Source organism: Pseudopipra pipra, chromosome W (assembly GCF_036250125.1).
Source record: "Pseudopipra pipra isolate bDixPip1 chromosome W, bDixPip1.hap1, whole genome shotgun sequence".
NCBI classification, from domain to species: Eukaryota; Metazoa; Chordata; class Aves; order Passeriformes; family Pipridae; genus Pseudopipra; species Pseudopipra pipra.
Window position 1 is genome coordinate 16023873 of NC_087580.1, and position 25494 is coordinate 16049366.

General features: G+C 43.6%; 1 long non-coding RNA gene across 1 annotated transcript; it reads left to right on the forward strand.

Moving 5' to 3' along the window:
• The first annotated feature begins 21998 nt into the window (after positions 1-21998).
• Positions 21999-23852, forward strand: LOC135404380 (uncharacterized). The gene is made up of 2 exons (XR_010425649.1): positions 21999-22720; positions 23714-23852. It is a non-coding gene; the product is annotated as an uncharacterized LOC135404380 (long non-coding RNA).
• The last annotated feature ends 1642 nt before the right edge of the window (positions 23853-25494 follow it).

Here is a 25494-nt window from a genome sequence, read left to right on the forward strand (position 1 = left end):
GAACAGCTGGGGTCCCCAAATGGAGAAGGAGGGGGGTGGGACCCACAAAACTGAGAGAAAGGGGGAGGTAGGACTCCCAGATTTAGTGGGAGCAACTGGGGCAGCTGAAGTTTGGGGGTCTGATGGGAAAGGGGTGGGAGAGGGGGCAAAAGGGACAAGCTTTGCATCGTCAAACTGAGTGAGAAGGGGCTGAGACCTTGAACTGAGTATGGGGGGGAGGGTGCCACCCCCAAACCGAGCTGTGGGGGGAGCAGGGGATTGCAGGGAGGGTGGGAAACGGGTGGGACAGTGAGGAAAAGGGTGAGAAAGGGCATAGGGGGTCCCATGGGGGTCCTGTAGCAGGATGCTCTGCCTGGAATGGGGTAAAACAACTCCAACAAGGCCCTGTTTACAAAACCCCCAGCAGGAAATGAAGAAGGGGAGTCACGCTGCTTTTGGGTTGAATAATGCTGAAACCAGCCTGACTCCTCAATTCCAAAGGGAAACATCCTGAGAGGGAGGGGAAGATGTGGCAGAGCTGGGAAAATCCCCGGGCAAAGGAACAAACAGGTGACACCCCTGAGAACTTCTCCAAGGCTGCTGGGCTGGCACAGTCTGGACACACCTGACTGACAGTCCAGCACTTTATACGAGAAAAGCCCCAAATTTTAAGGGCAGGGTCTTGTGACGTGTCCCATCAGACCCCCAGGGATGGACAGGGACACTCCCAGTGTGGATCCAACCCCCCTGAGCTCCAGGGAATCCCTCCAAGCCTCATGTGATGGGGGACACAAAGGGACCCCTCGACCTTCTGTCCCACCTCCCTCTTCCCCCCTCTCCCTCCTCTATCCCAATGTCCCCCCAATCTCCAGACCCTCCGTGCTCAGCCAGGGGCTCCCAACCCCTCCCACTTAGGCTGGGGGTCACAACCCCCCTCACACTCAGTTTTGGGGATCCCACCCCTTTTCCCTCCTCTCCCACCCCTTTCCGATCGTCCCGTCAAACCACAGCTTCCCCGTGCTCTGCTCTGGGGGTCCCACCCCCTCAACCGCTCAGTTGAAGGGGTCCCACCCCCTTTTTCCACCTTTTCTCCCCTTTCCCCTCCCTTTTCCCTGTCACCCCCTGTTGCCGGTGGCAGTGGAAGGCTTAGACAAAGTTCATTAAAGAAGTCCTGCCCTTGAGTCCCGAGGTGCAGAAAGGACTCCCTGGCTCTCTAAACTCCTGCTCAGAGAGGAGCCTGGGGGCGGCTGGATCCAATCTCAGCCCTGGATTATGCCAAGGGTTGGAATTTAAGGAATTACAGAGCTGTGATTGAACCACTTTTGTCCTGCAGGTTTTAATGATGGAAAATCAGATATATTGATATAAAATGAACTCATCATTATCACAGATGAACAGACAAAAGATTTTAATCAGAATTATTTACTACACAATATAAACACTAAAACTATCAGTAGTACAGGATAAGTACAATATAATTGAAGGAATTATACTAAAGCTGGCAAAAAATTAATAATTATTAAGTAGACATTTGATGTAACTCCCCCAGACCAAGGCTCCTGGGGAGATCTCTTTTGCTCACCCTCGAGGACTGACCTTGGGGGGGTTCCCCAGCCAAGGGGGGAATCTCCAACCATACACCCCAAGAGGGGTTATGTTGGAAGAACCTGCCCCTGGGAAAGGGGAATGTCCTGCCACAGTGTCCCAGTGTGCCTGTAATTCCATCAGGCCCTGCAGTGTCACAATGGTCCCTTGATTCCACAACTTCCCCAAATGTTTCCAGGTTCCTTTGGTTCCAGGAGGCCCCCATGTCACAAAGGCCCCTGGATTCCAGGAGTTTCCACAGTGTCTCAGGGTCCCTTTTTTCCAGGAGGCCCTGCAGGCTCCCAATTGTCCCTTGATTGCAGGAGGTTCCCAAATGTCTCAGGCTTCTTTGGTTCCAGGAGGCCCTGCAGTGTCACCTTGGCCCCTTCATTCCATGCAGGCCCAGGCAGAGGAACCCCAGCACGGAGCCCCCGACCCCCGTCAGCATCTTGGGGGGCGGCGTCCGACGGCAGCTCGGGGTGGGGGGGCAGCTGGGGGCAACTGGGATATACTGGGAGAGACCAGGAGTGACTGGGGTCATCCTGGGACTGACTGGGGTCATCCTGGGACTGACTGGGATCATGCTGGGACTGACTGGGCCCTGTGGAACACCCTGAAAGTTCTGGAGGGGCTGTTTTAAGTGAGCTCTGGAAAACTGTCCTGGCTGTGCAGGGCAGGAAATGCTGATGTTCTGCAGGCCCCCAGCTCTGCTCTCTGGTTCCTGGTTTCCCTCGTGCTGGGCAGTCTGAGCCCAGGCAGGGGCAGCCCTACAGGAGGTTGTGGTGCTGCAGGGCCCAGGGGCTGCGCCCCGAGGAGCTCCTGCCCCAGGGGCTCAGGGACCTGGCAGTCTGTGCTGCTGGGGGCAGGATCGTGCCCCGGGCTGGGGCTCCTGGGTGCAGAGGAGGAAGGAGAAGCACAGCTTTGGTCCCCACTCTTGTGGCCGGAGGTGCAATAGGCTGGGCTGGGGGTGGTGGCCTGGCTGGTCTCTCTTTGGCCTCGGTTGTGGGGTCTGCAGGGCCAAGTTTTGCCCTGCCCTGTTTGCAGCCTGGTGCTGACCCACTGCTGGGGCCCCCGGGCAGGTGGGTGTTTCTGCCCTGGACTGTTCTCACTCACACCACATGTGTGTGAGGGGGCACTAAGGTGTGTTCCTGCCCCAAATCCTGTGTCTTGGACCCTCTTGGTCCTTTCCTGGAGCATCTTCTCCCAAGCTGGGTCCTTGCCTGTTCCTCCCTGGAGCACAAACCGGGCCATTTGCAGTGGGACCTGCTGGGGGACCTGCCCTGGTCCCCGTGGCTCTGCTCTCTGGGGACAGGGAGCCTTTGGAGACTCTCTCACAAGCCACCCCCACTCATGTCCTGCTGGTCACCCAGGTGGCCCTGGCAGTGCTTGGGAACATGACTGGGATGGGGGGTGTGCCCACCCGTGCCAGCAGGGAAGGGCACAAGTTCCAGGGGGGACGTCCAGGGAGACAGGACACTGCAGAGGAAGGGCCTGGGGGGTGCAGAGGGACAATAGAGAGGGGAGGGCGGATCTTTGGCATCCCCTCCTCTGCTTGCTTCAGGCTTCAAGAAGACACCACAAGGAGAAATCACAGGGAGAAATATTTATTGATCAAAGACTATTAAAAACATCAGAAACAGGGGGGAAAACGTCCTTCCTGGGGGACACCAGTCCAAGGAAACTCCTGGTTACTGTCCAGGCAGGAGCAGGTGCCCGTGGGCTCCAGGGGTTTAATGCAGATAAAATCACTGGGGGGGCTCCTTCAGCAGCAGCATTTAATGCATTTGGACAGGCCAGGGACCATCTCCATGTCCTGCACAGAAGGGCTTCACCCTCCTCAGGACCCCTGAGTGACACAAGGACACCAAAACCCAGGAATGACAGAGCAGCTGCACCCACTAACTTGGATTTTCCCTTTTTCAAATGTCATTTAACTCACTAAATCCATCTCTTGCCTAGGAATGGTACAGAACAGTCAGGCACATAAAGAAACTGAAGGGCCAACACCCATTTACCAATTCCAAATTTTAATGGCTGAAAGAAAGCCCCATTTTCCTTTTGCCCTGTGCCACCAACAACAGGAATCGTTTCTGACCAAATTGTCCTTTACTCTTATTTCAAACCCAACACGCCACTCCAGGATCTGAAACAGGAGGCCAGGCCCAAAAGAGTTAACTAAGAAATTTGGGCCTGCTAACAAGCTACCAACATCCAAAACAATCTGTGCTTGTTCTGTTCTACTTACTGGACCAAAGCTTAAGAGAATAGTACAGGAACATGTAATAGGCCTAGAAGCAATAAATTAGAAATGCAGTAGGATCAGGTAGACATTTGAATAGGAGAAATAGGCCTAGAGCCAGGGCTTTCTCCAAGCTTCAGTGAGCGGGTCAAGAACAATGGAAAAGAAGGAAGGTCAAGCTGAGGAAGATGAGTTGAAGCCCCCAGACCCACCAAAATTGAGGGCCAAGAGAAGCACCGCCCCAAGCCCCGCCTGAGCTCCACCTATACTCCACCTATTATTAATATGCAGAGATAGATGTTGTAATCACTTGAATATGCATTTAATCACAGCTGAAGATTGTATAAAAATGCTGATTTTGTGTGAAGCCTTTGAGCAAGTTTGTCCAGCGCGAGCTGGCTTGCTCCCAACGTTGAATAAACAAATACCTTGCTGCTTAAAGATAAAAAATCTCTGAGCAGTTTCTTGGACCGATTTTTCGGATTCATTTGGCGACCGCGGCAGGACACCTTCTCCACCCGGCTGCGGAATCCCCTGGAGGACGAGACCCCCTTGGGCGCCCTCGGGTAAGTCTTTTTACCCGAAGGGGCTCCCTTCTTCGGTGGCTTCTTGCGGGGGCTGGACAAGAACACTGCCTATTGATAAAAGGTATTTGTATCTGGTTTCTGGATACCTGTAAGTCGAGGCAGGACGCCGTCTCACAGGTGTCACAGGATTGGACGCTTTCCCAGGGGAATATCCCCTCTGGTCTGGTCTGGTCTTCTGGTCTGGTTTTGTTTGTATTTGGCCAAGTATTGTTATTGTGTACCTGATATATCTTGCTTACCTTGAAACATCCAGGAGCACATAGTTAAAGGTATTATCATGCTAAGAGTTGCTATATGAGAGGTAATGCTGAAGAATTAACTATAAGCACATCACTTTGGATAAGACCTAGAATTAAGATTTGTCAATTTTGCAACTGTTAGTTATATGTATGAGCCTTGTGTAACAGATGTAAGGTTTGCCTCCCTGACAGACAAGGTTGGGTAGAACCAGTATGCATATTGCAGAAAAGAGGGACACTGGAAGCAAGAATGCCCTGAATTAACAGGTGGAAATACAGGCACAGGAGAGGCTGTTGTTGCTTACAGAGTATTGAGTGAAGGGGGGGCCCAGCAGGCCAGTGCTAGGGGACCTGCTTGTAAAAATCAAGCTAGGGGAAGAAAAAGAAGAATTAGATTTTCTAATTGATACCGGGGCTACATTTTCTGTTTTGAATTAATACCTAAAAGTGATAAATATGTTTAAGTTGTGGGTGCCACTGGCCAATCAGAAAAGCTTTCTTCCGAAACCCCTAAAGTTCAAAATTGGAAAACAAATGGGTGTGCATCAGGTTTTGTATTTACCAAATTTATCCAAACTCGTATTGGGCAGAGACTTACTAGAAAATCTGGGAGCTGTAATAGAATTCAAACAAGGTAAAATTGAACTTAAGGTAAAGGAAGAACAATTAATAGCAGCTCTGAGTTTAGCAATGAGCTATGTGGAGCCAAGCCAGGGTAATTCAAATGTCAATCAAATTTTAGATCAGGTATACCCCGGAGTTTGAGCTATTGAAACACCAGGAAAGCCAAAAAGGGCAGCTCCCATTGAAATAGAATTATGGCCAGGAGCAAACCCAGTAGTTAGGAAGCAATATGCACTGAGGCTGGAAGATAGAAGAGGAATTGAGCCAATAATAGACAACTTTTTGAAATTAAGGTTTTGTAGAGTGTGAATCAGATTGCAACACCCCAATTTTACCAGTCAAAAAGACAAATGGAACACATAGGTTGGCTCAGGATTTAAGAGCAGTAAATAAAATAGCTAAAACATACATGCAGCTGTTGCAAACCTATATACCTTATTAACAATATTAAAAGAAAGTGTAATTTGGTTCACAGTATTAGACTTAAGAGATGCCTTTTTCTGCCTTCCCTAAACACAGCAAAGTCAAAGGATATTTGCCTTCAAGTGGGACAATCCCACCACAGGAAGGAAAACTCAGCTCATTTGGACAGTGTTACCTTAAGGGTTCAAAAATATTCCCACAATTTTGGGAATTAATTAGCAAAAGAATTAGAACAATGGCAGTCACCACCGGGAAAGGGTGTACTTTTATAATATGTGAATGATCTATTGATTGTTACTGAAAAACAAGAAGAATGTGCCCAATGGACAGTAAACCTCTTAAACTTTATGGACTTAAATGAGTATCGAGTCTCTCAACAGAAAGCACTTCCAGTGCAGAAACAAGTGGTGTACCTGGATTACAAAGTATCTGAAGGACAATGATCACTGGGGACAACAAGAAAGGAAACTGCCAGACACTGAAACCACAGATGGTGAGAAACCTTCAAGCCTTTCTAGGAATGACAGGTTGGTGTTGTTTATAGATATATCAGTATGGGCTAATTGCAAAGCCTTTATATGACCTGCTGAAAATGACTAAGGGCAACCTCATCTGGACCCCCATGTTGCAAAGCAGTTTAAATTAGTAGTAGAATGGCTAAGGCTTAGTAGAAGAGTAGGCCTAGAAAGCAACACTCCAAAGTAGCAACCCTGTTTGTGTGTGAAATAGAAACCATAATCAAAGGATCTAGTCAAGCCTGTAAATAACGATTTGTTACCTAGGATGTGGTTAAGGTCTGATAAACAGTTTCTAGGGATTATTAATTGTTATCAGTATGAAGTATGAGCTTGTTTGTAACTGCACCTGGTTTGCTGTGCTGCACCTGGTTTGCTGTGCTGCACCTAGTTTGCTGTGGAAACTGTAACCGTTTTGCCATGGAAACTGCACATAAACTTGTTTGTGTATAAAAGCTGGATGAAGAGGGAGGGTCTTCGGAATCCTGACTTGGGGCGTTAGCCCGCAGGTTCCCGGGGCCCCGAATAAAGCACCGCATAAACCGGCACTCTGTTGGTTTGTGTTTCTTTTGGATTACGGGCAACAGTTTTCTGGCGACACCAGATTGGGACTCCGGGGGTAGCTGGGCGGCTCACGAGCTGATCCACTCCATGCCGGCAACCAGGTGATTTCTGGGGAGACATCGACCCGTGCCCGACCCTGCACCCGCCGGACCACCCTCTAGGTAAGCCCGGAGGTGCTTTATTCTTTTAGGTTTGTTGGTTGGGAGCCTGCCTATAAGACAGGATAGTGAGTGTCCCGCTGGGTTGGGCTAAAGGTACCTCGGTTGGGAAGCCTAGGCGCTGGTCGTAAGACGTAGCGAAAGCCGCGCTGTACCAGCACTCGCCACTCAGAGGGAGAATTGGCGAGTTGGTTTTGGTTTTGGTATAAGTAATTGGTTTATATTGTTGTGTTATTGTGAATTTGATTTTGAATCCGGATTGTGGTGTGTGTGTGTGTGAGTCAGTATGATGCCGTTTAAAACCATTAAGGCACTATTTTGTGCAGAAAATGATATCCCTAGCGATTCTCCGCTTGGTTGCTTGTTAAAACATTAGAAGGAAGGAAATTTCGGACAAGAGTTAAGCAAGAAACAATTGATTGATTATTGTAATAATGTATGGCCTCAATATGAGACTGGAGGAATGCAGTGGCCTAGAAATGGTTCATTGACTTTGGAAATTATAACCCCTTTGATGCGATTTTTACGAGAGAATGAAAAGTGGGATGAAATACCATATCTGGATTTGTTTTATTATTTAGAACATAACACTGAGTGGCAAAAGGAATGTGGTATCTTAGTGTTGAAAGAACTGAAACTGGAGGATGATAAATGTAAAAATGTCAAGAGCGGAGTATAATGATATTGAAAGGATTGGATGATAAACATGAGCGGAAAATACGGTTTTCAGAACCAGAGGAGGATGTGTCTTTGTTAGTCTCCCCCAGCATAACTCCAAGTGCGCCCCCGGGAGATAGTCTCCCTTCACGTGAGAGGGCACGGTCACCCTCCATGTCCCCGTTAGAATCGTCCTCGGATGAGGAGGAAAAGAGAAGGGGAGAATGTGATTTTGATAGAACTCCTTTAGCTGAACGAACGCGGAGAGCGCGAAGAGAACGAGGAAGGAGTAGAGAAAGACGGCGGGGGGGGGGAGAGTTGAGGGAAGTTTCGCTTTCACCCCCGAGATTAATGGCCCCTTCGAGGGAAGCAGTTGGAGCAGACGGAGGAAAAGTCATGATGAAAGTTTTTTTTTACCTAATGAGATGTTAATTTGGAAACGGTCAGCTGGGTCTTATAGAGAAAATCCAGAGCAGGTGACTTGTATTATAAAAAATGGTTAGAAAAACTCAAAATCCGGACCGGAATGGTTTACAGGTATTGTTAGATACAATTCTGGATTGACTCTCTAGATGTATTTTATATTGAGAAACAGAAGGTATATTAACGCAGTGCAAAAGAATTCCAGATGTTTCCCTGACTTTCTGCTGTTTAAAAGAATTATTCATCTTTACTGTCATACCTCTCTTATCTTTTTCATATCTTCTATTGTAGTCTTATCTACACGCTGAATGTGTTGGTCCTGCAATAGTTAGTACCTAAATTACTGATTGTTATATTTATAAGAGTAAAATGTTCTGAGTCTTAAATGCCAGGTTACTGTGACATGTGAACTTGTCTGGGGTTTTATTACTGACTGCTTCTGACTTGGAGGATTCTTGTTTGTGCTACAGAAGTACTACATCACCACTGCTAAGTAAGGACATCTCCATCTGTAAGCAATTGATGTCTTATCTCGTGCATGCTTGGTGATGGCATGGGTTTTGTGTGCCCTCTTGGAGAAGATTTCTAGACAGAGATTCACTTTTTGGAATCTGCCAGGTTTGATGCTGTACTTGTGTAGTTTAGGTTTGGGGTTTGGATTTGTTTTGGTTTGGGTTTTTTTTTGAGCTTCACCTTTTGGTATATATCTAGGATTAACTTCATTGTCTACTGGGTGTCTGTTCACTTGTATGGCAGCTCTGAGTCCTTCCTCTTAGTAATTTGGTTTTTAGAGGCTTAAACTGAAAAGTGCAGTTCTTGCTGTGTGGCTAATCCCTAGTCTGATTTCACATGGGGCAGTATGTGAAAGGAAAAAGGAAACAGCTAGTGATCTGAAAATGGCAGCATGAAGCTTGTGCTTTGTCAGGTGAACTATTCGAAAATAAAAAAAAAAAAAAATGTGATTGCTACGGGCAAGTGAGAAATGTGATTGCCTCCTGCATGTTTGTAAAGCATGGTAAGCCTGCAAAAAGAAATTTTGAAGATACTGGTAATTTGAAAATTCAGTATAAATATTTATCAGCTAGATGACATTGAGCACTGAATTGCATGGTTTGTTATGTGTCATAGGCCTCTTTCAAAAGGCCTCATGTTACTGATACAACCATGATGTTGAATTGTATATTTTTATGGAACAACTGATGTTTAAAGTATTGAGACCAAAATCATTAGTTAGATCAATTGTGGATATGTTTTAATTTAATTGTAAATTAGTAGAGGTTTGTTTTAGAGCCATATATAAATATATATATAATATAGAAAGGTATGGATACAAGATAGAAATGTGCATTTTACAACCTGTATCCCTTGTGTTACTGAACAAAGAGGTGTGTTTTGTTACTCTAATGAAATACTTACTCTAGTGCAGCTAGAGCTGTTAAATGCAGTCCCTACACACTTGGCATACTTGGGTGTGCAAACAGATTAAGAAGAGATATCATTTCTGGAAGTAACTTCTGCATCTGTTGCTGCTGTGAGGGATCTTTGGTTTTATCAACAGAAAAATAAAAGTTAAATCTCAAAAAAAAAAAAAAAAAAAAAAAGGAACCTCAGAGAGAGATTACAAATAGCCCTCTGAGAAGAAGATTAGTAAAAGGTGATTTTGAAGCCAGGACGCTGAAGATTCCCCTTGAGAGTCCCTTGGGGAACCTCTTAGAAAACTGGGGTTGTTATTCCGGCACTTATAGAAGATCAAAGGAGAAAATGATTAAGTATTGTATTGAAGTGTGGGGAGGTAGAAAAATAGGAAATAATACCTACTGACCCATATATGGTACTTTTAAGAATTGGGTCTGTGAACTTTTAAATTGGTATGTCAGCGATAAAAAAAAAAAAACCCTTTTGCCCAGAGGAGAGTTTTTTTTTTATGCCGCTATATGGTTAGAAGCCAGTGAAGATATTTACTTGTTTTCTTTAAGAGAAAGAAAGAGCCAAATGAACTCTGTTAAAGATTCGGAGTCATGGAGGTTTCCTCCAGCATATCCATTAAGTGAAGAAAAGAACCAGAGATACAAGGTATTTAATAAGATGCAAAAGAAAGATGAGAGTCCTACTAAATGGCTAGAAAGATTAAAGAAAGCTCTCCAGCTGTATTTAGATGTCAACCTTGATGAACCAGTAGGACAAGAATTCCTTAAGACACAATTTGTGGCAAAATCATGGGAAGACATTAGAAAGAAAATTCAGAAATTAACAAATTGGCAAGATAAGGGACTGGATGAGTTGCTGAGAGAAGCCCAGACAGTGTATAGAAGGAGAGAGGAAGAGAGTCAGAAGCAAGAAGAGTGAATGGGGATTTTACTGCTGCTATATTTAATGCTGCTACATTTAATGCTGTTATATAGTATACTGACAAAGATGACTCTTATACCCAAAATGTTGGTATGTTGCTCATTAAATAAATACACTGTGGGTGCATGTTTTTAACAGGGCTGTGAAAATGTAGAAACACCAATTCGAGCTGCAAAAACGTGGATGGACACATGTCAGTTGCATTGAAAAAGACTAGTGAATCCCTCACGCTGGCAAGTAGTCGACACTCTTGGAAGACACCAAGGTAGTCTTAAGAAGAAAAGTTATAATAAAGACATTAAACAATTTTTTTTACTACTTTACTTTTAAGAATTAAGTGTCTAATAGCATTTATTGTGGCATTCATTCTATCTTTGTTTGTGTATTATGGAATATTTGGGGCATGAAAATGTGTTAAAATATTACCAATTGGGGCACAAAAATCTGTTAAAATACGTTGAGATAGGTTTTAACATAACATATCGAGAACATGCAGACCCAGAAGAAATTGATACACGAGATATAAGAGTGTGGTGTAATACACCAGGTTGTAAATGTTATCCATTTGTTTGTTTTAAATGTAAAAGGTGCCAAGAGAAATGGTGGACGCACTGTAGAGACGGATATCCTCCTAGAGGAGTCTGTGATCAGTGCTATCAATCAGAACCAGAATTCACTGATTGGGCATTAAAACAGTTAAAAAGGAAGGGAGTTCCGTGGGATTCCCCCGAATATTGGAATTGTGACACTTATGGAGTAAACCCTCAAAATTTCTGTTATTTATATTATGTAGGAGATCCTTTCGTAGTAGAAATAGTAAAAGTCCAGTGCCGACGGGATGTTAGTGCCGTGTCGTGTAACGGACCTATGGTAAAAGCTGCCTCGTGGCCCGCATATACAACACGTCTCACTAAAAAGAGGCATATTCCTACTTGGGAGTCCTGCTGCCGAGAAGATGAAACACCCTGTGACTCGAAGCAACCGAGCCGACAGGCGAGGCAGAGGAGGAAATGCCAAAAAATGGAAGAGCCTAAGTTGTGGGACACGAAAGCCGCGATGGCTGAACTCCCCCAGGACTGGTGAAGATAAAAGGACTGGTAATATCCAAATTAATAAAAGAATCAGAATTATTTAAAAAAAAAAAACAAAAAAAACCAAAAAAAAACAACGAAACAAAACAAAAAAAAAACAAAACAAAAACAAAACAAAAAAACCCCAACAAACAAAACAGGTTTTTCTCTAGGCACTGTTTACATGATTGCTATCCCTATTGTACTATTGGCAGCACCAATACATGCAAGAAACCCGCATGAACCATTCAAATAGAGTTTAATTAGAGAAGAAAATCAAAAAGTGCTTGTTACTTTTACAGGGACGAGAAACCCCACCTTTTACATATATTTGTGTGATTTAGTTGTTGTAGAGCCATGTAGAAACCCTTACTCATACTATATGTGCCCTGCTCTAAACCAAGGGAGAGAATAGGAGTAAGTCCATACGAGATATTGTATGGCAAACCCTATCATGCAGCTACCTACCAAGGGGATCCTCATATAGTGGGTGATCAAGCAGTGTTTAATTATGTGTTATCTTTAAATAAGACTCTCACAGCCCTCAGAGGAGCGTTGCAGTGGAATCGACCTTTGCCCCTGGAGAATCCAGTGCATGACATTTCTCCGGGAGATCATGTCTACGTGAGAAACTGGTCGGTAGAGCCACTGAAGGAAACATGGGACGGTCCTCGCCAGGTGATAATGACGACCTACACGGCAGTAAAAGTCAAAGGAATCGACAGCTGGATCCATTATACTCGGGTTAAGAAGGTTCCAGTCTCGTGGTCGGTAGAACCTCTCTCACCCACAAGGATGGTATTTCGAGCCAGCAATTGAGAATCGTGGTGTTCCTGGGGTTGATAAGTTTAGCAAGGACCACCGTGAGAATTGAGACCCCGGATCCTTATTTATTTGTACCAGAGCATACTGATGTGAATTTAACCTGTTTGTTTTCTGATGACCAGGGAGCTGAATTAAGAGATGTCCACGTCAAGTGGAGACGGAGAGATCAAGATCAAACCATAACAGAAGGAGTGACAACAGTTTGAGATGCTACACAACAAAAGGGTTACACCGTTCTGCAGGTACCCGAAGTGTCCAAAGCTATGGAAAGGACATATATGTGTGTAGTTTGGATTTGGGAAAGTTTTGATTATGGACATATAGAAATACAGACAATAAACACGACTCGGAAGACGGTGACTAAAGTGCGAGTTTTACCCCCTAGGAAACAATCAGACATGTGAGATGGTCCTCCCTTAAAAATCAATTGTACCTTCCAATTTGATGATTGTCAAAAATCAGTTAAAGTAAAGTGGTGGAAATTGAATATGGCAAATCAATCTTGGGAATCACAAAGTCAAGGAGTTAACTGGTGGCCAAATAGTAAAGGAGGTAAAAGGTGGCTGAATATTTCTAATCCCAGAATAGGAAAGACAGAAGGTATATTTCTTTGTGTAGTCTCATGTGGGGAAGAAAAAGATCACGGGATAAGGACAGTAGCAGCTATACCACATCAAGGAGTAAGAGTTAAGCCAGAACATAGTGTTTATCCGGCCCAGGAAGAAAGAGATCTGATTCTAAGCTGCAAAATTCCAGAAGGACAGTATTTTGAATATGGGTGGTGGTTTAAGGGACAAAACTTGAAAGTTGGAAAGAGACATCAGATTGAAAAGAGAGCAGATACAATAGTTCTGAAAATCAAGGAAATACAGAGAGAAGAAGATGAAGGCCAATATACTTGCTGGATAAGTAGAGATGACTGGTGGGATACTAGAATTACTGCCGTCCACGTGAGGACTGAAAGAATAACCCGACAAGTAAGTAATCTACAAATTCCAGATAGAGAAGTAGAACAAGAAAACCTAGTTGTAGGCCTAATTCGTGATTTTGGGAAAGTACAAAATGTCACAAAAATTACTGCATGTCTCCCTATGCCTCATGCTGCAGGAGACCCAATCCCATGGGGAATAATTCCAGTGCCAGAAATTCCTAAAGTGTTTAAGAATACTACATGGAACTGCAGATTTGTAACTAAAACATGGAATGAAATGATAGATGTATGTTTATTAAGAGACAAAATGACCAAAAAAAGAATGTGAACAGATGTCTAGATATTTCCGATGGGTAGTAGTTGGAACATGGGTAACAAAAGAAAACATTGACAAAATAGAAGGAGATTGTTTAGTTTCAGATTCAGCACTCTACCCATGCTCTAAAGTTCCGGCTCAAATAAAACGGGAAAAGCAAGAACAAGTATGTCAAAATATTACTAGCTCTACAACCATGGAAGAGTGGCAAACAATTTGGGGACCCAGCCTACTAGAGACTTATAGTTATATTGGAAAAGTACAGTGGTGCATTCACTGGAAGGGGAAAAAGAATCAAACTTATTCTACAGGAAATAGAGGAAATTATAATTGGAGGACAGAAACACGTGCAAAAGAGAATTGGAATTGTACTCGAGTATATACATGTGATACCCCAGACGATGAAATAGGCTTAATGCCAGTCAAAACACTCTTGCAGTTAGGATGTGAATGTCGGGGATATAATCATACGATTAAAAGATCTGTGAAAAACATTGATTGCCGTACCACCACAGTTAGGAGTCCAGGAAATTTGGTGTAAGTAATGGGACATGGTCAGTAGACCACCCACATGCCCATAGATGGTCCGGTTGTATCTGTCGCACTAGGCATACCTACTCTCTGTCCATTCTAGAAGCAGGATAAGTTAACATCAGTAGAAATACAACCACGAAGGAAAAGAGAAATTAGTAGAGATATTGATGACCTGGGGTTGGGAGATTGGCATGAACCATCAGCAAGAGTTAAATTTGGATGGGCATTAGAGTCTCTGTTTGCACCAATCTCAACATATCGGAACAGAGAAATGTTGTTTAAATTGATGGGACAAACTGAAAGGTTAGCAGCAGTCACTAAGAAGGGATTTAAAGATCTAAATTTACAATTACAAGCCACCTCTAGAATGACCATACAAAACCGCATGGCATTAGACCTAATATTACTTAAAGAACATGGAGTTTGCGGCTACCTGCATGCAAAGGACGAGCATTGTTGTGTACACATCCCAAATGTCACTCAGGAAGTAGAGAAAGATATTAGTCAATTAGAACAAATTGACGAGAATGTTCATGAACTGCAAAAAGAAGCAGAACACAATTAGATAAGACAATTATTCAGCTCCCTAGGTCTTCATGCGTCAGGATGGATATCTTCTGTTATCCAGTATGGAATATTGATTGTAATAATTATCGTCATAGCCATAACTGTTTACAAGTGTCTTTTAGGAATAATTGTAAAAGAAGGTCAACATACGAGACGCATCATGAAAGCTATAACAAGAAAAGAAGTAATCTCACCGCAAAATGGATCACCTCCCACCTATCAAGAAACTGCAGCCTGAAGATTGCTGTATTTGAGCATCCTTGCAAGCAAAGCCTGAAGAATGCTCAAAAGGGGGGACTGTTGCAAAGCAGTTTAAATTAGTAGTAGAATGGCTAAGGCTTAGTAGAAGAGTAGGCCTAGAAAGCAACACTCCAAAGTAGCAACCCTGTTTGTGTGTGAAATAGAAACCATAATCAAAGGATCTAGTCAAGCCTGTAAATAACGATTTGTTACCTAGGATGTGGTTAAGGTCTGATAAACAGTTTCTAGGGATTATTAATTGTTATCAGTATGAAGTATGAGCTTGTTTGTAACTGCACCTGGTTTGCTGTGCTGCACCTGGTTTGCTGTGCTGCACCTAGTTTGCTGTGGAAACTGTAACCGTTTTGCCGTGGAAACTGCACATAAACTTGTTTGTGTATAAAAGCTGGATGAAGAGGGAGGGTCTTCGGAATCCTGACTTGGGGCGTTAGCCCGCAGGTTCCCGGGGCCCCGAATAAAGCACCGCATAAACCGGCACTCTGTTGGTTTGTGTTTCTTTTGGATTACGGGCAACACCCAAAGCAAGTGGAGCCTTCAAACAACTGAGATGAGAACTCATAAGGACTCCGGCGCTGGGTTTGCCTGACGTAACGAAGCCCTTTTGTTTGTTCTCGCATGAACGACAAGGAATGGCTCTGGGGGTCCTGGCTCAGCAACAAGGGCCATACAAAAGAACAGTAGCCTACTTCTCCAAGCAATTGGCTGAAGTAAGCAAATGATGGCCCACCTGCCTAAGGGCAGTAGCAACAATGATCATAAATATAGGAGAAGCCAGGAAATGTACAATGGGACAGAAAATGACTGTGTTAGTGTCCCACACAGCATCTACAGTACTGGAACAGAAAGGAAATCATTGGCTGTCACCCTCCCAATTTCTGAAATATCGGGTAATCCTGGCTGATGACATAACCGTTCGGGTGACTAACATTGTTAACCCAGCTTCATTCCTAGAAGGAAGAATCTCGGCTGCACCTGTCATGCAGGACTGCCTGGAAACCATTGAAGCAGTGCACTCCAGCTGCCTGGACCTTAAAGAAGAACCACCCCTGGATGCAGAAGACTGGTTTACCGATGGCAGCAGTTTCCTAAGACAAGGTGTGAAGATGGCTGGGTATGCTGCGACCACCACTACTGAGGTAATCAAATCAAATCCTTTGCCTGCAGGAACCTCAGTCCAGAAAGCAGAACTGATAGCTCTCATTCGAGCTTTAGGATTGGCAGAAGGAAAACAAATTAACACCTGGACTGACTCCAAATATGCCTTTGGCATAGTTCACGCTCATGGAGCAATTTGGAAAGAAAGAAGACTTTTAACTCTTCAAGGAAAAGTTGTGAAGTATGCTGAAGAAACTCTATGATTATTAGAAGCTGTACAACTCCCCTCTCAGGTGGCAATTATGCACTGCCAAGGACACCTGAAAGGTAACACTGTCCTGGAAATAAGAAACAGAAAAGCTGATGCAGAAGCTGAATTAGCTGCTGCAAGAAGTAAAGAACTATCAGTAGCAGCTTTAGTGCTAGAAGAACTAGACACAGATCAACAGGTAGAATATCAAGAAACAGATTATAAGTGGATACATGAAAATGAAGGTAAGGTGTTAGACAATAGATGAGGTTAACTAAAAACAGGTCAGTTAATACTGTTAGAAAAATTAGTGTGGCAATTTGTAAAAGTAAAACATGATAAAACTATTGGGGCTTAGACTCACTCTATTAGCATTTAAGGACTAGAGTAGCAGGACCAAATTTATTTACCACAATAGAGCAAGTCACATCCCAATGGGAACTTCGTCTGAAATACTGGAACAAAAATACACCAAAGGGCAATAAGTAAAGGGCATTTCCCAGGTGAAATCTGGCAAATTAATTTCTCTGAGCTCCCAAGAAAAGGGGGGGTCCTGTTATCTCTTAGTTTTGACTGACATTTTCTGGATGGCCTGAAGCTTTCCCATGTAGAAAAAAAATGAATCAAAAGGAGTGGTTAAAGTCTTGTTGAATGAGATTATACCATGGTTTGGAATGCCTAAGAGCATCTCTTCAGATAGAGGTTCACACTTTTGTGCATGAATTGTACAAGCAATAAGTAAAGCACTAAAAATCAACTGGCAACTGCATATGCCCTACAGACTCCAAGCAAATGGGCAAGTAGAAAAGATGAATCTAAAATATGTCAAGAAACAAATTTTCATTGGTATCAAGCTTTACCTATTGCTTTAATCAAGCTAAGGGTCAAGCCAAGATCCAAAGGGAAACTGAGTCCATTTGAAATTCTCTTGGGCAGACCCTACATGATGCAAACTGTGAATAGTGAAGCTGTAGATCAAACCAGTAATCAATATGTGTACGATCATGTTATGGTTGTAGGAAAACAATTGCAGAAAAATGCTACAGTGGTGTTAGAACACCAACCCAAGCAGCCTGATTGTAAGCTACATCCATCCAACCCTGGTGATCAGGTATATGTTAAGAATCTTTCAGGAGATCCACTACGGGAGAAGTGGGATGGACCCCAGCAGGTGCTGATGACCACCTCCACACGATCCGGGTGAAAGAGAAACCCACGTGGATCCACTACTCTCGAGTCAAGAGAGTTCCAGAGGAAGCATGGACCTCGGGAGAGGAATCATCTACTATCAAGCCTCCTCAATGCTGATCCTTGGACTGATAAGTACATTAGTGTTAAATCAAACTCTTGCCCCAAAATTATTATGGTCTCAGGCCTATAATGGGAATTCTAGTCTATGATTTGCTATAAATACAGATATTCTGAATTCATCTGAACTGAACCAATACAATCCATCTGTTATAGTCCTCCAAGGAACAAGGGTACTGAATAATTGGTAAAATCCTGGTACCCCATACAATGCAAGTGTTTTAATAGGCACGGATTAGATGGTCACCCAGAACTGACGTTACTGTGAAATGTAATTAGTGGCTGATCAATGTTGGCACACCTTCACTCTAGATAAATCAGTTTCTGTGATGTGTCAGTGGACATTCAGGGAAGGAAATATAACAATGAGATTACCAACCAGCAAATCTCCTACCACCCCATTGACTAAGACCACCACCAGTTTTACAACTCCTTCTTTAGCCTGTGAGAGTGTCCACAATTTAACTTATGCTGGACCATATGTAATTAAGCACTCAAATGAGCAGAAGCTGTTGTTAGATCCCATATATTCACTGAAAAGGGTTCCAATACACCTTTAAGTAAACATATCAAACATACAAAAAGATTGTCAGCCCTGTATTCAACAAAGCCTTAAAGACTGGCATGTATAGATGATGGCCAGATCCCCTTGTACCAGAATTCAAAGAGATGTAACGGGATGGTTTGGCACAGGATTAAGTGTATTAAACACCATAGATCAAGAAGTATTAGTGAATAAACTAAGTGCTGTCACATCTGATCTAGGAAAATTCAAAGTCCCTTTAAGATCATCTTTGCTCACTTTGGCAGAAACACAATCATTGGCAGTTAAATTGTTAACATTAGTAGCTAACCACTGCAAAAGATTTCACCAAGATTATTGACTATGCTGGTGTCATCCATAAAAGATTTGCACTTGCAATACAATGTCTCCAAACTCAACAGTGGGTGCAGTCTGTAGCTGCAGGAATATTAAGAGAAGGAACTTCAGGAATATTACCACAGGAAGTAAGAGAAATAATAGCTAGAAACAGTTCTACTACACACTTTGAGAAAAATTACCAAGCGTGGTGGCAGTTAGGAAACTTCACTTACAATCCTCAACATGAACAAATTGAAGCTTATGTGCTCACTATCAGTGCAGCTAAAGAAAAGACCATCTTTCCTAGCCTGACATTAAGAGCCATACACCAAAATGTAATTGTCAGACCCATAGACCATAATGTTTGGGCAAGTTAGGATCACACCAAGAAAAAGTGGCAGCCAGTCAGTACTGAGGCATGTATTCCTAAAGGACAATTAGGATATATCTGTGAAAATGCTGGAGTAGAAAATGAAGATTTATGCTTAGATGCTGACAATAGTGTGTGTACCTTTGAAATGCTTCCCCATACTAAAACCCAATCACAAGTCTATTATGTAGGAAATGCTTGTGCATGTGTTAGAATCTTTTGTGTTAATTTTACCATAGGTATTTGTCATGAAGTAGTGAGTGGTATTAATTTTTTTGTTTTGCTAAAATAATAGGCTGTGACTTTGGTTATATCATTCTAGTGACTACTAGACAACTGATTGAAGCTGATTATACAATGTATCATGATGTGCCAAAATTGCAGATAGGAATGAACATTAATCTTTTTAAAGCAATGCTTAAACATCCTGATTTAGAAAAACTGGTCCAGGAAGTAAACAGAACGACTAGACGAATGCTCTGGCAAGTAGAACATGACACTGAGAGCATAAAAACTGTTCTAACCAAAGTGGAAAAAGCGGGAGAACATCATTGGTGGGATATCTTTACAGGATACTCCCCTACAGCATCACAAGTGTTTCACTATTTGATACATCCAATATTGGTATTAGGAGCTGGCATTATTCTACTACTGGTCCTAATTGTTTGGCTATGGTGCAAATCAAGCATCATGGTTAGAAGGATGCAGATAATGTGGGCTGTGATGAATACCTATCAAAATCCATTAGAACTTGACGAAGGAATTCGTAAATTCTAAACAAAAGGGGGGGAATGATATAGGAAGCTAGGCCCAAAAGAGTTAACTAAGAGATTTGGGCCTGCTAACAAGCTACCAACATCCAAGACGATCTGTGCTCGTTCTGTTCTACTTACTGGACCAAAGCATAAGAGAACAGTACAGGAACAGGTAATAGGCCTAGAGGTGATAAATTAGAAATACAACAGGATCAGGTAGACATTTAAATAGGAGAAATAGGCCTGGAGCCAGGGTTTTTTCCAAGCTTCAGTGAGCGGGTCAAGAACAATGGAAAAGAAGAAGGGTCAAGCTGAGGAAGATGAGTTGAAGCCCCCTGCCCCATGGAGGAAGATGGGAACTACCCTCCGAAATGGGGAGCCAAGAGAAGCACCTCCCCAAGCTCCGCCTATACTCCACCTATTTTTAATATGTATTGATAGATGTTGTAATCACTTGAATATGCATTTAATCACATCTGAAGATTGTATAAAAATGCTGATTTTGTGTGAAGCCTTTGAGCAAGTTTGTCCAGCGCGAGCTGGTTTGCTCCCAACGTTGAATAAACAAATACCTTGCTGCTTAAAGATAAAAATTCTCTGAGCAGTTTCTTGGACCGATTTTTCGGATTCAGTGTGCCTGAGAGCGTTGTCCAAACGCTCCTTGAGCTCTGGCAGCCTTGGGGCCGTGACCACTGCCCTGGGCAGCCCGTTCCAGTGCCCGACCACCCTCCGGGGAAAGCACCTTTTCCTAATGTCCAACCTAAGCCTCCGCTGACACAGCTCCGGCCGTTCCCTCGGCTCCTGTCCCTGGTCCCACAGAGCAGAAATGGTCGCTGCCCCTTGGCAGGAAGCTGCAGCCCCCCAGGAGATCTGACCTCAGTCTCCTCCAGGCTCAACAACCCCAGTGACCTCAGACCTTAAGTGCAAGGTCCTGCACCTGGCTCAGGGCTTGGCTGGTGCCACCTGGCACAACATCAGCTTGCAAATTTTGCAACACAACAGGGAGGACCAAGAAGGCTTTGGCTAAGAGAGACTGTTTACAAGGGACTGGAGCGACAGACCAAGGGGCAATGGCTTGGCGCTGGCAGAGGGCAGGCTTAGATGGCATATGGGAAAGAAAGCCTTCCCGGGGAGAGTGGTGGGGCCCTGGCACAGGTTGTCCAGAGAAGCTGTGGCTGCCCCATCCCTGCAAGTGTTCAGGGCCAGGTTGGACGCGGCTTGGAGCAAGCTGGTCGAGCGGAAGGTGTCCCTGCCCGTGGCAGAGGGGTGGTTGGAAGCAGATGAGCTTTCAGGTCCCTTCCTTCCAACACCAACTGCTCTAGGAGTCTAGGAGTCTTGAAAAACAGGAGACTTCTGCAGAAGCCAGGAGGTGAATAAAAACATTTGCCACTTAAACACAAAGTCTTGTTACCAAGGGGCATCACCTGATTCTGGGGACTACTCTCATGACTTCTCACCACTGGAAGCTGACATTGCTGAAAAGCCATAGAAATTGACCTAAAATTGACCAAACAATCCGACAAAAGCTCCCTGAGGGAAGGATCCTGGAGCAAGCATATCATCCCGGAGGCAATGACAGGGCAATTTCTGCGCCTCTGCCGTAAACCTGTCAGTTCTGGCCCTGCCCTGGAGAGGTTTTTTTCGGCTCTCCATTCCATGGGAAGACAAGTGCGGACAAGAAGAACGGGGTTCTGTCCGCTCGGGGTCAAAGGCGCTTTAGGTCTGTGCTGTGATCTGTTGGAGTTGAGCTCCTGTCTAGAAAACGAGGGCTTTCGGGACTGCTCAGCATCTGGCTCCCCACGTGGAAGTTGCGAATGCTAGGACCCTTAGGAGCAGCGGGATCACCTCCGTTTAGCGCCGTGCATGTAGCAGCAGGATGTGTAGGGGCTGCAGGAACATCACTAGCGGCGGAGAATGAAGCTGGAGCCGAGCCCGCGGCACCGCTCTCTCTTGCGGCTGCGCAGTCGGCAGTGTCGCTCCTCACTGTGCCTGCTACTGCGCATGTGTCAACTGGACCGACACTGCTGGGAGCCTCCGCGTCCCTAGATGGCGCTGCATCGCTGGCGCCTGAAGCCACCATGCAACCCGGAAGAAAGCCACTGTGGATCGCTGCCATGGCAACAGACGCTGTTTTCGGAAAAAAAAAAAAAAAAATAAAAAGCAGAACCAGGTACGGTACATATGAAAGAAAGTAGCAGCTATTGTGCCTTGCATTAGAAGATGCTATATTAGCACAACGAGCAACACCGAAAAAGTGCCACTTCTCGTTGACAGGAGAGGCAGGCTAGAGAACTGCCTTTCCGTATTTTTGTTAACTCTCGTGTTAATTGTGTTGTGTGTCCAACGTTGTTGTGAGCTCACTGTATTGTTAACGGTACCGTGCTTGTGTGTGTGTGGAGAAGCGGCCATACGTTTGTTAGTAACTGTTAAAAGCCAGAGGTGAGAGTCCGGGAGAATTTCCTCCCGTTAGAGTGTCTCGGGTACACATAAAAGCATAAAAATTCCCTTTAGGATTACTCAAACCAGAGTCCGGCGTGCGGGTGCTGAGGCCGCGCTCCAGGGCTGGGGGCTGCGCGCTGGGGCTGCCGCTGCGCCGGCTCGGCCGTGGGGGAGGCGGCGCTGGCAGCCACGGCAAAAGGCGGCAGGGGCACCTCGGCGGCAGAGGCACCTCAGCGACAGAGGCAACGCCGACAGCTACTTCTGCAGAGCCAGCCAGACTTCTGCGGGCATCCCCGGGAGCTGCACGGCGCACGGAGCAGCCCGGGGAACAGCAGCTCGGCGGTGACTGACTTGCGGGGGAGTTGCCCCGCAGAATCCAGGCATGTCGGTAACTGAGAACAGAAAGCAGAATCTCTCTCTCTTTAGTCCTTCTACTCACTTGTGGATAACTTAAAACTAAAAGATTGTGTTTTACTAAAAGTTAGCATGCAAGAAATTTTAAGAGTTTCCCAGAGAATGAATCTTTATATAAAAGCTTTAGTGAGTTGCCTTGGTTTTAGTCACATTTTACCCCTGTAAAGAACTTCTGCCCAAATTTCGTGTTCAGTCTTAGCAGGAGGAGACATAAGGTTCACACAATAGAGATCATTTGTTGCTTAGCAACTGGGTGGGACTCAAACCACCTCCAGCAGTTTCTCAGAACTAGGGAGAGAGTAGAACTTATACACCAAAAACTACAAATCTGCAAATAAGATAAATGGAAAGCTGGCAGGCTGAGGATTTCCTTGATTCTTAGGTAAAACATCTCTCTATCTTCCTGTTATAAACTGAGAAGTTATTGTGACAGTGGAAATCACATCTTTAGAATTGTATTTAAAAAGGTTTACTCAGCTGATTTTAACATTTGGATGTTAATTTACATTCCTGTCTGATATTATTTCTTTTCCTTGGTCAAGTTTAGTGAATTCATTATTTTTTCCTTTTTTTTTTCTTCTGTGTTTATGACAGAGTTGCAACTTTGAGTTGCATTTCATGTACTGTTTAAGCAATTGTTAATATTCTATTTATAACATAGCAGCAAGTACATTTTTTTTCAGATTTTAATATATATCTTCTGTCGTGGATTCGTACAGTATGTACAGAGCAGTTTGGTCAAACAAAACGTATTATACGTTTTTCAATGTTTTATAACTGCTGATATAGCATACAGCCTAATTGCTTTTCTAAAAACACTACTCAGGCACACACTATGCTGTGAAGTTTGACTTATCTGTCTTGGCACTGATGTTATGTCAACAGTTATACTACATGAATTTCAGATTATTTTTAAAATAACCTAACAAGATGCAAAATGTGTGTGTTTACTTTATACCAATAAAAAAGCAGATTGCTAAATTACACTTTTCCAAAACTATTGATGCGCGAATTAGAACTTTTTATGCCCATTTGATTTATAAAGCAGAAATGTCTGGAGACCACATGATAATCTGTCAGGAAATCAGTAGAGATTGCAATAAAGCTGAGTTACTAGAGTCAGGTTGAATTTAGTAAAATTTTTCTAGTTTGCCTCCCAATATAACGATCTCAAAGCTAGATTTAGTTAGCTTTACATTCGGGAAATTAATTAAAACCTGTGAGTGATTTAGGATTTTAATATAACGGGTGTGGGTTTTACCTGTTCTGTGCTGTTGTTCCACAATTATGGAGTTACATGTTCTTACAACTAGTTATTTGTTTTCCTTTGTGCTGCTTATGTTGTGAATTTTGTTCTCTTACCGAAATTTCATAGATAAAAGAACTAAAAACACGAGGAGATGATGTAGATCACATCTAAGGAACTGGCTGCAAGCTGGAATCTGGCCTTCTATATCCTTCTGAACTGCACATGTAGCTTAAGGCTGAGTATTAAACAGAATGATCAAACAGTATTTTTTCACTGTCATAGACTTAAATGCGAACTTTTTCAAAAGATGAGCTTGACAATGACTATAATAACTTGATGGCACAATCAAGTGTGACAGATTCAGGCAGGGGAAGTGCATCTGTCAGTGCATCTACTGCTGAATCTTCTATGGGACTTGCTCATAATATGACCTCAACACAGACATCTGCAGTAAAACACATCCAATTTGGAAACCATGGGCAGCTTTTGCCAATACAAAAAAATACCAACACCTGATGAGGGTTTCTTTCTCAGTGACTTAGCAAATAAGAACTGCTCTCTAGTAAGCAGCTATGAGTTTCAGACACTGGCTGGACATGGAGCAGAATCAACTGTTACAGAATGTCTCCTCAGGTCTGGGGAGAGTAATTTGGAAACAATGCAAGAAACGGATTATGACCAAATATCTGCAGAAGGCATAACAACAGAGACAGATTTTTCCTCACAGGAGACAACATATCGATGTCACCCTTTAGCTGTTGCTGCCAGTGCAAGTTACAGCCAATCTGCAACACCAGTAGAGATGTCTGAAAAAGAGATAATCTGTATGGAAACAAGCACAGATAGTTTGGCAGAGGTTATGCCAGAGGTGCTTTCATTCATATCTCACAAAGAATATGAATCCAAGGATGAAGACTTGTCTTCACTGAAGCATTATGAATTCAAACATACAGTGATGCAGAAATAATTAACCAATTAACCAGTAGTGCAATCAACTTAGAAAAAAAAAATATATTGGAAATTAAACATGGACAGATTGAAAGTTTACCTGACAATCCAGAAGCCAAAGTCCAAAGTGTAACTGAAGACAGCAGTGGAAAGGATTTTAAAGACATTAGTGTATCTCAGAATCCAAAGAAACCTACTAATATTGTAGCTTGTGAAGTTCAATGTGAGTTTAATACAAATCTGTGCCTGATGCATGAAGAAGTGGACAAAGATGAACTGCAGGAAGCCAGCACTGAGGTAGAACATACTCAGGAATCAAAAGCGCTCCTGCATTCTGGCAGCCAACTTGAACCAAACAGCCTTTGCCAAGGAGAAAAAAGTGAGAAAACAGAAATAGGTCTACCACCGAATGTACACAAACATTCAGCTGTTTGGAAAGCAGCTCCACTGCAGACTGCTTGTCACTGGTATCTAGGAAAGAGGAGGATTCTCTCCCCACAACTCATCCAGAGCTGCCAAAAGATCACACTCTGCGAAAAACCCCTTTTTTCTCCGTGTTGCCTGTGCAAATTGTGGAGCAGAGGAATGTCTGTTTAGATGCGGATTTAGAAGATGATTTCTTGACTGAGATAGGGCAGACGTGTCACTAAGGGGAAAGGAAGACAATGGAAAACTATAGAACTTTTAACATCCTGAGGCCTAAGGGTTGTCACTGTACACAACGATCTGTTTCTGTGCTGCTCATGTCACATCAGTGATGTTTGTGAAGATCAGGCAGACTGGTGTGGTTTGGGAACTCTACATCAGACATTAACTATTTTGTAGTGCTTGTATTTTTCTGTGTTTCATCTCAGTAGTGTTACAGTGGGTAGCAAGATTTATTTGGAATCATCATATGACAGAAACCTTTTGGCTTACGAGTCTTCCCAAAATTATATGTGGCTGTGCAATAACAATTT